Raw genomic sequence first — 11,834 nt, forward strand, 5'->3', positions numbered from 1 at the left:
TCAATTACTGTTCAAAAATGTAGGTATATAAAAGAATACAGAACAAAAAAAAACATTTATTTTATTAAGACTGGTTGATAATCTGATGAAGAAAGAAGACAGAAGAATGAAAAAAAGGCAAGAGACGAAGCGGAGCTGCATGAAAAGGAGACAGGGATGCGGAAGCGGTCGATGGAGAAGGCAGGAAGACTTTGAGACAGGGTGTGAGAGAGGATGTGTGAGAGAGGATGTGTGTACAAGTCTGAGTGATTGAAAGTGTGAGAGAGAGTGTAAGAGAACTTGAGTAAGAGTAAATGAAAGTAAAAAAGAAGCAAAATGACAATACAGAGCTCTTTGCTTCGTTTTCCTTTTGCTTCGTCTTTCCACATTTTCAGACATTCGCACAAGCTATGAAATTGGCAAATTTTGATAAAATTACAATTTGTATGAATCTAAATGCAAACTCATCTAAAACGCATAAGAAAACTTATTTTAAGATAGTCTTGCTTCTAAATAGCTAAAATAAAGCAGGGGAAAAAAGAAAAAAAATAGGTCCCACTTTCAACAACCAGTTCGAAAAACTAAAATAAAAAAACATAAGTATGTGATGAAAAGAATTCATGACAATCTCGCATTCTATTTCCTTGATCTAATTTGTTGGTGTCAAGGAAGTATATCACCTGGGTTTAAAACGGTGTATTAGGAAATATAACACATCTGCTTGATATTAATTTGTATAAAGTCTAATCCTCGCGGCGACTGGGAAAAAAAACCCCGCTTAATCTACGATAATTTTCAGAGAGGTGAATCTTTCTTTAAAGCTGCCATGGTAACGCAAAGAAAAGTTCTATTATGGAAAAGGGCATGTGACCAAAAACTATAAGAACAGTTTGAGAAGGAGAGAAAAATGATCTGTTCTGAATTTTATATTAAGCTTCTTGTTTTGTAAGAAAGTATGCAAGTAATTAGAATTTTCTATGGGGTTTTTTTTTTGTGTCCGTGCCACGGGTCTGAATTGCATGATGTATTACGTGCGTTACACGTCGCCGGTATTCAGCCTATTTAGATAGAATTAAAAAATATAAAAAACTTTTAATGTTCTTTTTTTTTTAGCTATACGGGGCATGAGGATGGGCTTTTGGGTGCGACAATGGACACCGATGAAGAATAATTAGTAGATGGTTTGTAGTAAAGGTTGATTGAGGTGGTTTGTGGTCTACTCAAGAGTTGTGATGTCATAAACATGGCCACCCAATATCTCATCCGCAAACTCTCAGGAACTTTTAACATGACTCTAATTATGAATGTGATCCTCAGCATGGGAGACAAGTTACTAATGAAGAAACCATTTCTTGAACGCGAACATCAGTCGACATTGAAGGGATATCCCCATCAAGACGATCTTTAGATCCATTATATCAGAGGACATGTGACTTTTTAGAAAACCTTATAAAATCTCTTTGGAAATACATTTGTTTAATTATACTGTGGTTGCAAGGTAAGATTTATACCAAAATACTAGGAGACAAAGTCTACAAAGTCAACATCTTTAGGATAATAGACTTCTATACAAAGAAAGGGCGATCAGCTTCCGGGTAACACAACAGAACCTCCAACGATATTTTATTTTATGTTCCCATCTGTTACTTTAACAGCTTTAATAATTTCAAAGAAATTATCCTGAAAATATTAATCGTTGTCTTTAACCAATTATAGTTTTAATGGCATCATAGCAAATGCTGTGTTTGCCCGTTATCAGTAACTAATTAATGATGTGATAACTTTCTAAGGGCTCAATTGAATTGCATGTCCTTGGTCTTCAAGTCATCGTTGCTGCAATAAGCCTTTAAAGGGATTCTGTTGCTTTTTTTCTGCAAATCCCTCATTTTAAGGCCTTATATGGTATATAAACCCTTGGCGTCCCGCCGCTCAATGTACTGGTTACAGGGGAGATCTTTGAACTCCTCAACTGGCTCTTTTGCTCTATGGAAGTTTTGCCGACTCAGCACAGCCCCCATAGTTTGCATTAGATGGTCCTATCCATGCTGGAGTCGCCTCCCTGGGTCAGGCGTAGGGAAGCGTGATGGGTAAATACTAGACTTGGGCACCAGGGAGGTCTTCGTGTTCGTTTTCATGTTTGCCCGAAGACAAATGCACAAGTCTATACATCTCTTCCAACAATCCCTTTCTAAAGGAGAGGAGAAGTAAGACGACCTAGGGGAGGAAACCAATTCTTAGGCTAAAATGGGAAGCCTTTTGATGCTGATCTTGGCTTCTTTGAGCTATAATAGCCTCTTCCCTTCAAATGAAATATCTTGAAATAACCATAATGATAAAGAGAAAAGTTATTCGTAGTTTTAATAAATTAATGCAGTTATATTAAAAGCTGTGATGATGACCATTTTAGAACAGGGGCAGCAGCCTAGGATTCCAAAGCCAAGGATTCCCATCGCAATCCCTTTGCTTTTATTCCGGACATATTGCTAATATTTGGGTTTGTTTATCTCTTACTCTTTAACAAAAAAGCCATTCAGATCGTATCTGGCTACATAGCTGTAAGCGACAGAGAGATTTGCTCTAATCTCAGTATTGGGTTAGTGTTAGCGTGATTAGATGGCTTCCTCCTAACCAAGGGCAGATATGTGCGTTATATTTTATTTGTACCCCAGCAGGTTCCGTAGGGCTGTTCAAAAATAAAAAATCTGGGGGGGTTTTGTGGCAACAAAATCTATTCCATGGACAAAAAAAAATAGATTTTTTACATTTTTTGTCGTGATATGGTCCCTTTAAATGACCACGTCCCAGGACTATTTGTACATGTTGGGGCCACCGTAGCGTGGATGATTTGCTAGGTTTAAATTCCCCGAACTTATTCAATATATCCCCTCCACTAACCTGGTAGTCATCCATAATACAATGGCAGCCAATTTTAGTTGTATGCCATGGGGGTGGGGAGCGGTATTAATTTAACGCTTTGGCTATTTTCTCATCCTCTGTGAATCCATTTCCCGGTCACAGATATTATGTTACAAACCTCTCTTTTTTTTCTCCTGAACAGATGCTTTTTTTTTTGTTTTACGCCACCAGAAAAATCTCATTTAAGTTTCCAAGCTGCCAAGTGATTTTCCGCTCACGCGACGCCGGCTCTACTTATGGGTGAATAGTTTGTTACCTGTTGATAGAACAGATTTTCAGAGAGCTAAGTGTTGAGTACATGATTGTCACATATTGATACAGTAAAAAGAGCAGCTCATGCGCTGCTGCCCATTGTACGGAGGCATTTTATTTACACGGCGTCGAACATGCAATGTCGGAGGATTGAACAAGAGTCATAGGATCTGATCATACAAAGTAGACTTGTGTATTTGGATTCATTTCAATTTCAAATTTAATAAATTTTGTTGATTTTTTTTAATTTATATGAATGTCAGAAAACCAGGAGGAACCCCAGAAACAGACAGACGAAAACGAAGGAGAAAGCTATGATAATTGGAAATTTGTTGTTTTTTCTCCCTCTCCCCCTACCTCCTCCATCAGCCGATTCCGTGTCTCCGGATGGATGGATGGATGGGGAAGAGGTTGCCCCCGTGGTGTGTGCGGAGTCTCTGCCCTGTTGTAAGAGTGCTCTGAAGAGTGCTGAAAAGTAGAGAAGCGTAGAGGCGGAAGCAGAGACAGGGAAGCGGTTGTCGGAGAAGGTAGGCAGAGAGTACAAGTGAGTGAGCCAATGAGTGAGAAAAACAACAAATTTTGTTTCTAGGGAAAAAAATCAGTCCGAATTTCATCTGAACCGAAAGGGCAGGAAAAAAAAATAGTTGTCCGAAAACAAAGGGACCAAAAACAACACAAAAATGTGTCTGAATGGTGTTTGGTTCATGAGCGGAATTCTAAAACAAAGTATTACAAAAGAAGCTCATTCTACAAGCAAGTGCAAACATTTTTACAAGAAAACCAAAATCAAAGCAGTGACCCCCTTTATCCCCTGACTTCCTGACTTCCTGACTTTTACCCCATTTTATTCTTGTTCACTCCTATTTTTTATTTTAATTCTTCTGGATGGTCTCTCCAGGCTGGCAGCCCACTGAAAGAGAAGCGTTTGATGGACATCAATGTCTTCTCCTGAAACCCCGGTTGAGATTTCCATTTGCTTCTCAGTGGAGCGGAATGAAAAAGGAAAATGCATTTTTTTGAAGAGACAAAACCTTACGAGAATGCCGAGAGGAATTGGAATATTTTCGCTCAGTGATGTCACAACATTTGTGAAACGTCACGACACGGGTGATAGAACTGACTGCTTAAAGTCATTTTTTCCCCCAAAAAGATCACGCAAGGGTCACGCTCAGGGACACAAATCTACATTTCTAAAGGACTCTTCACGGTAAGATAAATTAGAAAAACTCTTGCTTGAAATAGAAACTCGCTAAATATAGAATTTTATTTTTTCTCTCAACGTGAGCTTCGTCTTTGAAGGAACAATAAGTACGAAGCAAACTTCACAGAAGCTGCTATTCTGAATCCTCGGAAGAGCTTTCTCGGTAAACAAAGATTTCTGACAAGTTATAATACGGTGTGAAATTAAAAGAGGATTTGTGAGCGTATGAAAAGCCTAGCGCTGTGACGGGCGCAAATTCCATAAAGTTAATCACTAGAGTTACTTTGGGTAAGGCTATGGCTGGTTTCGAAACGGCCCATACCATAGCCAAACCGTCCTCCGTTTAAAATATCATATTTAGTTTTGAAACTACACAAATCATGGCTCTTCCAATCACCCAATGTGAATGGGGTAAGGGTGTATGCATGTCTGCAGAATCCCCCACCCCCCATACGCATTTGCCCCTTTACCTACCACCCCTCGTTATTTGCCACGCGGGAGATATGTTTAGCCGGAACACATCTCCTGACCCCTGGTTTACTTCCTCCCAGTCAGCTCCATCACTAAGCGAACGTCGAGGGGGAGTCTAAGGGAACTCTCTATGCCCACACATAAAAAACTCTCCTATGATTTCAATGGGAGTCCTTTCCTGCCAGCGATTGGCTGCATCAAGGAGCCAATCAGTGGCGTGAATTGTCAGACCATTCTACGGAGTTGGAGCTGCAGCTTCTCCTTAAAGTAAGACATTATTTTTTAACATCCTATAGAATGCGTATTATAGCATACACATTGGGTTACGGTTAATCACAAAGTTCTACCCCTTAATGACAAAAATGTATTGTTTTCAATGGGTTTAGGGACCGCCCATTGTCCTTAAGGGGTTAAAAAAAAACCTTTAATGGTTATAACCCAAACTCTAATGGAAGGTTTATTTGGCTGCGTTTATTCCTTTAAAAAGAAGGCGTTCTACCTTTAACGTCGGAAGTGGACGCTGGTAGACGTGCTTGTTTTTTTTATTGAAAATGCCTGCATTTGATGGATTTGAGCAACAGTAATCAGGAGAGCATATGGGAGCGAGGAGGAACAAGGTTTTTCTCATCAAGATGATTCAGGTGAACACGGAAAACAGACCCATTTTTTTTTTCAAAGAAGCGAGTTCTACTGACAAAAATATCCATTTTCGGCTTCAAAGAAACTGGCAGGTCTGCATCTCTCTGATAAATACCAGATTTATGACTTTCTCTTAATTACACATACTATTAAAAAAAAAAGAAGGCATTTCCGCACCTGCCTGCAAAATATGATAAGCTTTTTTAATGCTTTCATAAACAAACAAGTAACTCTAACATTTCATACTATTTTTGCCCTTGAGGTTAAGGCAAATTACATTTTTTTCACTCGTTTATTACATTTTATTAGCTCCCAAGAACATTCCTCAGACAATGGAAACGGTCAGGTGTTTCGTTCTAAGACAACAAGGTCTTGGTCACTTAACATATTTTTTTAAGTCAGAATATAGTGTTTTCTGAGGAATTTTTTTGCCAATTCAGTATTTAAAACTGTTAAGGGGGAAAGTAAAAACCGACTGGAAAATATGACAAGCAACTAAAAATGTCATCTTTCGGGGGCACTATGGGATATGTTAAGCTGTATTGTGGATTTTCAAGGTACCTGTGAGGTCCAAATTGGTTCAGATTAGTTTTTTATGATACGTATTAAAAACTTTCTGTCTTAATCATTAAGAAAGCTCAACAAATAAATAAACGACAGTCTTTCTCAGCTGTGTGCAGCGTTGAGGCCACTGTTTTGTAAACTATCATGTATAATCGTCACTTTTCCTCCTATTTTCTTATTTTTATAAATGGAATGTGTATTATACAACTTTTTTATTATAAACACGTACAAAATGATCTGAGTTATTTAATATTTTTGATTAATATGAATATTATTTGGTTACTGAGAAGGATCACAAGGCATGGTGATCACAAGATTCTGGTGATTGTCGTCATGGTAATGGTATGGAATCCTTGTAAATGTTACAATTTTGCGAATAGTGACTAAAAGTTCATATAAGAGCTGGTGCGTGGATTCTAGACTTGTGCATTTGGATTCATATAAATTTTAATTTTAAGTAAACTTGACAATTTCATTAATTTGTACGAATGTCCGAAAATGAGGAGCGACCAGAACAACACAAACTAAAACGAAGCACAGAGCACCGAATTTTCGCTTGCATTTCATTGGTTTTTCCCACTCTTAACCTCTCGCACTCACTCATTCACGTTTTCTCTCACGCGCTCTCACGCTCTATCTCAATGTCTCCCTACCTTCTCTGCCAACCCGTCTCCTTTTTCACAGCCCTGCTTCTTTTCTTGCCTCTCCTTGTTCTTCTGCCTTCTTTCTTGGTCCGCTTCTCACTGCTATCCGCTCCATAACCTGGTCTCCTGAAGCACTTTCACAACAGGGCGGAGCCTTGGCACAAACTACGGGTACAACCTCGCCCCCGATTAGTCAAATGAGGGAGAGGCTGTCCCCATGGGGCTCGCCGTGGCTCCGCCCTTTTGCGGAAGTGCTCCAAGAGGCCAGAAACGCTTCTCTTTCTTGACCCTCTTTTGGAACCAAGGAAGAAAGACCGAAGAAGCAAAGAACAAGAAAAGGCAACAAATTTTGTGATATAAAAATGAATATACCAAACCGAAACAAACTATTTGTCTAGTGGGTTCCACACATTATAGCCAACTCTGTCGCTAGAAAGAATGTTATGGTGGGCAGTATATTTGGGAACTCTCAGGGTTTGGCTCGGAGTCTCGTGGTTTTTGTACCAATTTTGGGGAAAAGGGGCAGATTCTCAGGGTCACACAATCTGAAGCTGACCCTGACCAATTCTACACCACTTAGAACATATAAAAGACTCCCAGTTGGTTGGTTTGCTCCCATTTTGTTCCGGTTGATAACCCTGCTTGAATGAAGATGACTCAATTAAGTGTATCTTTGAACAACGGCAAGTCAAAGATTCCATGGTATTAGATCCACTGGGCAACATATTTGGTAAGTTACCACATTTTCACCGTGGGCTATTAAAGGGTTAATATTTCAAGAATTTCAGGGTCAGCTCAAGTTCACAGGTACGTCGAGCGGGACACTCCATCAATTATTTTTTTTCAAATCCCTTCCATTAAATGATCTATTAAAGCAAGAAGATATTGCAGTTTCTTGCATGGGAAGCTCCTGTCCTTCGAACCGGCGCATCACGCCAAGCAGTAAATGTCACCGCGATTGTGGCATTAAATGGCATAGAATTCCGAGGCAGCCGGGTGAAGACCCCACGGGAGAGGTCAGGGGCCAAAGCGCCGCGGCAGACGGAGAGCTGTATTAAACGGGCTCAGCGCGAGTGGAAATGAAAAGGGAAGAATATTGTCAGAAGCTGCATTATCTTCCTTGAGTTTATTCACCGCGCAGTCAAAAGGAAAGCAATCTTCCGCACAGCTTGGAAGAGCCGCTCGCTTTGCAAGCAAAGATTAAACACCCCTTCGAGGCCGGGTAGGGACGCGTTCTGCTCACTTGCAGGCTTTATTGCTGTGAGAGCCTGGTGTGTACAGGAACAGTTCCGCTTCCAGGCAGGGCTGTCAGACAAGGGCAGCGTGCTAAATAATAAACAGTAGCGGTGGCTTATACAGCGAGACCAGGAACCGATTAGGGTTTGAGTCTTTACAGCAGGAACAAAAACAGGCGGACTAGACGGGGGCCGAATTGGGCCGAATAGGGTTGATCTACATTTCTATGAAAAAAATAGCAAACAAAAAATCGGAAACCCCCGATACAGATGAAAACGTATATCTGATCACCGCAGTCAGATATAGCAGTCGCCATAACAACAAAGAAAATGTTCCTGCTCATTGTAAAGATACAAAACTTTATTTATAAAAAAGGAAACGGGACGCTCTCTTCGTTATGGTTGTAGGGTTGGGGTGTTGTCCCGGTCCTATCATTTCGGGCGTGTGTTTGATACAATGTTACCCAAGATTCCGGTTTATGGTTTCGCTGAAGACGGAAGAGTAAAGGAGTCAGTAGAGAGGTTCCCGATCAGACAGTAATACCTCTTCCAGCTGTGCACCCGCCTGCACTCGTCGCGAAGACATCATCGCTCGGCATTAACAGCTCGTAACGGCAGAGACAGACAAGGCGATGCAGGAGAGGCACTGTAGGCTTCCACTCAAATTGCTCCATAAACCTTGACTGCAGGAATGATTGACGGGCTGTGTATATTTTATACCATCTTCCTTCCTCTCCTGTCTTTAAGTACAAGTTTCAGAAGATGAAGCCCCCCCCCCCGTATAGCCTGTTTTCAATCACATAATGGATAGAATTCTTCCAGCTGCAGCAGATTTAACCATGTGTCATTGCAGAATACCTACCGAATGTCCCGGATCTCCATAGACAGTCCCTCATTTTTACTCCCTGGCCTAGTATCTTACTGAGCACTGGCTAACAGGGCCGTGTATTCTTATATTAAAAACCCAGTGGCGCACCGGCCTTCATTGTACATTGCATTAGGGCATCGATACTGGTGGGTGAAGGACCAACCCATCCTCAACCTGAAAACAAGCACAATACAAGGATTACATTGTCTCCCCGTTAAAGTTCTAGATACGGAACCCTTATCTCTAGATCTAGAACCCTTAAATCCATACCCATCCTTCGTCAATAACTGTATCCTACTGAGGCCACCATGAAAGGTCCTCAGGTCCAGAGTTTCAGAACCTGCAGCAGAGCTTTGATTTCTAACCCATTGTTATGCTTTGGAAGACAAAGAGAGTGAATAAAAAAACTATACAGGAAGAGGAGCTGACCACCTAAAAACCATAAAAAGCATAAAAAGCATCAACATTCAGATTCCTGGGCTAGAATAATAATAATGACCAATAAATACACGCTTCCAATAAAAATAAGACAGAATATACTCAGTCCGGGAAAAATACACCAAAGAAGAATTTTTACTACGGGTTGTTAAATGTCACAAACAATTCAACGTGACTCTGCAGGGACGTATTTATTTATTCATTCTCTTTTTGGGGATTTTGTCACACTATATGGCCTTAGATATGGCTTATTCCGCCGCTATGTCAAAGCACCCCAAGTTTGGCGAGTCTTATCAAATTTTTCATGGCTATATTGATTAGCAAGGAGGTGAATCAGTGGGACTGCGGCACAAATTTAACCCAAATGAGACTCTCAAGGATTTCAAGCCCCCTCTGGACTCAATTAACTCGATTATCCCACTAATTCAGCTCCCTGGCAAGCAATATAGCCATGAAAAATGAGATAAGACTTGGGGTACTTTGACGTAGCGGCGGGCGAAGGGATATATACGGCCGTATAGTGTGACGGAATCCCCGATATTTAAGTTTTTTTTTTGTAATGGTATTCGCCGGGTATGCGCCGAATCCTTGCTTTGTAAAGGTAATGGATAAATACGTCCCTGCGGAGTCACGTTGACTTGTTTGTGACATTTAACAACCCCTAGTCAAAGTTCTTCTTCGTCGTATTTTTCCCGGACTAAGTATATTGTGTCTTATTTTTATTGGAAGCGTAATATGACCCCAAACACAGACCTCCAATGAATAAAACAAATTCCCCAGGGTCCCGTGAGAGGCGGAAAATACTGCGGAAGGCACGTCGTCCATCTGAACTCCAGCCTTGGGCCAATCTGCAGGCGGCTCGCAGCGTCCGCGCCGAAGACACATGCATCGAAACAGCTTGATTACGACTCCGGCAAAAGGAAATATTGGCCGCTCTCGGGCTGCCTGAAATAAAGCCATGTAGTGCAGCGTTCGTCGAGATACCGCAAAGAACCTGCAAAAAAAGCCATCGTTTGTCTGTCATCTCGTCTAAAACACCAGACACAGGGGAGGCGTTTGTGAAACGGCAGAATTTGGAACATTAGCAATATAAAAAAGAATTAGTAGAAGTAAGTGGTTTCTGGAAGAGATTCGCTCGGTGGAGATATCGTCTTGTTCTCTTAGGAATTTATTCATTAAACCGTGAGCCGCAGGTTGAGCTAAAACATTTAATCTTACTGACTTTACCATATATTAAGAAGGGGGCGAATTCCAACAAGGTTCTCCTTCTAGAAGGGTTGAGCCGTAAAGAAATAATAAGGAAGACAATTCACGTTCCTGTAAATAGTCAAAAAAAAAAAAAAAGACGTGATGGGATTTCGACCGACGTTTCCACCATAGCGAGGTCTTCATCAGGCTGAAGCAAGAATAAAGGTTCAGCAGGTCAACCGTGAATAGCTAAATCAGTGAGGAAGGGGAGGAAGACAAGCCTAGTTTGACCAATAACCCTTGTTTTAGACCCAAATAAAATGTGATGTATCTTTCTTAGGGCTGCTTAGGTGATAATGAAGGTCGTTGAGATGGTCCTCACGACCTAGTCAATTACCGGTGCTGGTAATCGTCCCGTTATTAAAAGGAATTAGTATGAATGTTGTCTCTCAATCGATAGAATTATACTATAAAAATTAAAAACCCTGCGTTTAACCATTTCAGGGACAGAACTTTTCTTCTGCTGTATACAATGTATCAGCTTACCAAAGGCATTATACAATTACCCGGTATTAATGGGGTTAATAGGTAATCTAACTGGCTGGTGATCCAAAGTTGCAATTTTAAGACCCTCTGCTTAAAAATTAGGAAGCCAAGTTGTTAATGGTACCCCCCACCCCCCCCACATCCCATTATGAATAAGCCAAAAGGAATTATGCATTCACTGCCTGCACCGAATTAGGAAAAAAAGTCTCGAAGTGCTTTATCATAAAGCCGCCGGTATTAATATTAGAGGGAAATTCCGTAACAAGTCCTATTTGTTTATCACTTTCATTTATTTCTCTGCTGAACGTTACGACTGAACATCACTCCATTTTATGTGATTTGCCCAAACCTCGCAAGAAAGGAAGGATAGTTTGTTTTTATTAATAGTAATAATATTGTAAAATATGGATCCGAAGATATATTTTACTCCCAGCTATCACTTTGGTTGATGGGCACAGTAAAGAAATTCAGAAGCACAAGACTGTTAAAACACAAGAGCGCCATCGGGACATAGGAGCAGCATAAAATTACCGAGTATTAAACGATAATTTACTGGAGTATTTGTGCCGAAGAGCATTCGTCTACCATTGTAGACGCGCTCGCGAAAAAAAAAATAAACGAACGCCGCTTTGTCAACTTAAAGATTAAGTTGGATCAGAAAAGTCTCGCTGGATACACTTCCCAGGAACGGAATCCGTACAAATGCCGATTACAGCAAATAGTCTCGGGAAGTATAGAAGAATCGGCAGCTTTCATAATAAAATAATGACTTGAAGCATCGTAGGATTGGGTTTCCTAAAAGATTAAGGCCAACTACTTGTGTAAAAGAATAAGAAATCAGTGTTTTTTTATCTAGTTTTGGGGTTTTTTAGAAGAGGATTTGAAAAGACTCA

This window comes from Spea bombifrons, chromosome 10 (assembly GCF_027358695.1).
Source record: "Spea bombifrons isolate aSpeBom1 chromosome 10, aSpeBom1.2.pri, whole genome shotgun sequence".
Lineage (NCBI taxonomy): Eukaryota > Metazoa > Chordata > Amphibia > Anura > Pelobatidae > Spea > Spea bombifrons.